Raw genomic sequence first — 2,883 nt, 5'->3', positions numbered from 1 at the left:
ACCAAAAATATTTAGTGTTGACTAGGGCTACTGGATCTAGTAAACCTGGATTTTTTTTTCTAGTTTTACCAAAACTGCAAGATCAACTAGCACCTGGAAAGAGCCTCCGAGCATGTTATGAGAGTAGGAATTACGAAAAGCAAACTTTTTGTATGGATGGGGCTTTGCTTGTTTGTGTGGACCGGTTGCTGGCATGCCATGGCCCGGTCCCGGTCCATGGACCGGGGGTTGGGGACCCCTGCTCTAGTTGGACAGTTGACACCCATGCCTCCATTCTATTCTTCACTTGGTCTTTCTTGTAGGCCAGTTTGGTCTCTCCAGCAGTCACCAAGTCTTCTTGGCATGCTAACTTCGGTGCCTCTTCTTCATTATGCTCAGTTTCTTCAACCATCTGATGTACTTGCAACGTTCCACGCCCGCCTATTTTCCTTGGAAAGTAGCGCCTGTCAGCCTCCCTCCAAGAATGTCATTATTTTTCTAGTTTTCTTATCCAGGGCTTTTAGTTCCGCTTGAGTCCAGTCCACTATTCCATCTATGCGGCTAATTGTCGAAATTGTCCAAATGTTAATGGCCTTGACGATATTTCCACCACTGAGTTTGGACCCGAAGGTCTAACTCACTCTTCTGATGCATTCGTGGCTAACTTTATTCTCGACATGCTTGATGTCGTCAGGCTGAAGGATGCCCAGGTATTACTAATAGTATTAATTATTAATAATACCCGATGGAGGGCCGAGTCTGATCTAAACATCTGGATGACAAGTGCGAAGAGCCATAATAATAATTTTTTATTAAACTTATATGTCACAACCCCCAGGGGCTCTAGGCAGTTATCAGAAGAATGCATGCAAAAGCCACACGAACCTCTTAAGTCCAGAAAAAAAAATATTGTATTTTAGTTGCAAGTTAAAGTAGTATGTGAACGAGAGGGAACATACAGCCTTCTGAAGAAATATTTGGCCGGATGGACAGAGAATAAGGTTGCGTCTGCTAGAAGACAAGCAGACGGTGGCCACAGATTCCTTCATTTGAACCACCTCTCAAATAAGTCAACCTTATTGTTAAATTATTCAAGTTAACCTCTCAAATAAATCCACGGGGCTTCCTTTAACAGACATGGTCAGCCATTTGATCCCATGTGGCTAAATCCCAAAAAGAGCATTGTTAAAAAAAATATATATATACACGCACGCACACATCCGCATATATCCACCCGGAATAGCATGACTTTCATAAAAGGAAAACTTGTGTAGACTAGAAACAGGCAGAAGGACTATCAGTGGCTGTTTTCCTGGCTCCATTATTTGAGAAGGGAACTCGTGACGTGAAAGGAGGGTTAAGAAACACCAACATCAAAAGGGATACCAGTCCAGAGAAGCTGGAAAGGAGCAGATAAACTGGTTGGGTCCAGCCTTCTGCTCCAACCATCTCAGCTGTTGGGTACACTGGTCCTGTTTTCTTCCTTTAACTACACAACCCCCTGGGGGGGGGGAGGAGATTGGCCACAAATTACCATGCTGCCTGCTGAACAAACAAACCTTGTGTGTTGCATTCTGAGCAGAAGGGTTTGACTGGCAGACCAACCCTGAGGAAAGGAACCTTACAAGGCAGATCTGGAATTTGCTCGGAGTCCAAGAAGGACAGAAGGAAGTCATCCTCTTGTGCACCACACATGGACACAGGAAGATCTGTCTTCCCGCTGTAAGATAGCCAAGGGGTGGGGCCGGCCTCAGTGTTGGATTACAAAGCCTGTTTTATAACAATTCCTTAAATGGGGGAATGGCACACAGCAGCGGATGTGTCTCAAGCAAGGCTGGCTTTGATGTTAGACACTTTGCTTCCCCCCAAACACATCCAGACCTGTTCTAGGTGGAGTTGACGGTGAAGATGGAGGCCATTTCCACGTACCCTCACGCACTTAAGTAATTGTGGATCCTTGCTTACGTGGAAAAGAACCTAGCCTAAGTTTGTTGAGCTTGGCAGCACTCACTGCTATAGGACGTTCTTCTACTCAACCTCTTGAGAAGGCAACCTTGGATGTCCACTTCAAACTCCATGTTCGTAGATCATCTTTAGGATTCAGGATTAGGATCCAAGTCTCTTGGCATGGCTAGTTCATATCTGGCGCCATCTTATAGTGAAAAGGCTGAAATAGATCTTCTGGGATCAGATGAAGTCAAGATTGATCAGTCTTCTATTGATGCTCTTCTGGATCACTCTTCTATTGATGCTCTCAAATAAATACAACTAGCACATGGATCAGTCTTCCAGAGGTTGACTACAGCTGGCATGTGGATCACTCTTCCCAATGCTCTTATGTACAGCTGTCATCTCACCTGTGTTGACTACACTGATTGGGACTGTTGGCCAAGGTGACTGGCAATTTGGTGGGGGTTGAACCTCAAAAGACCCGGTGGGACATTTTCTGAGGGATGGTATGGGTATGACTTCAAAGGAAGGACTGTGATGTTTACCAGTTCAGACAGGAACACCGGCAAGCTACTCATCTTACCTTCTGATTCTCGGATGGGCTTCAGAGTTGGGTTCTCCGTGGAAGGTCCTCAAGCTCCTGACAGATTTAGCACCTGGATCTCACCTGCTGGCTAACTCATGGTCATGCCCAAGTCATGAAGAAGGGAGAAGGCCATCTCCTTGCCTGTAAACCTAGAGAGAGATATTAGATGATTTAGTTAAGCTGGACAGACAAATTATCTCAACCCAGAGCATCTCGACTGGAAGAAGCCAGGTGATCGTAGAACAGGGAGTCTGAAAGAGATGCAACAAACACCTCTCTCTACTGGGATGGAAGAATGATTGATATTACAGTCAGGCTTTCAATGTCTTCTAAGCCAACTTCAAACAGTGTGGTGTAGTGGTTAAAGT

The sequence above is a fragment of the Protobothrops mucrosquamatus genome, unplaced genomic scaffold (genome assembly GCF_001527695.2).
Source record: "Protobothrops mucrosquamatus isolate PMUCROS unplaced genomic scaffold, P.Mucros_1.0 scaffold7546, whole genome shotgun sequence".
Lineage (NCBI taxonomy): Eukaryota > Metazoa > Chordata > Lepidosauria > Squamata > Viperidae > Protobothrops > Protobothrops mucrosquamatus.
This window is presented reverse-complemented; position numbering follows the sequence as displayed.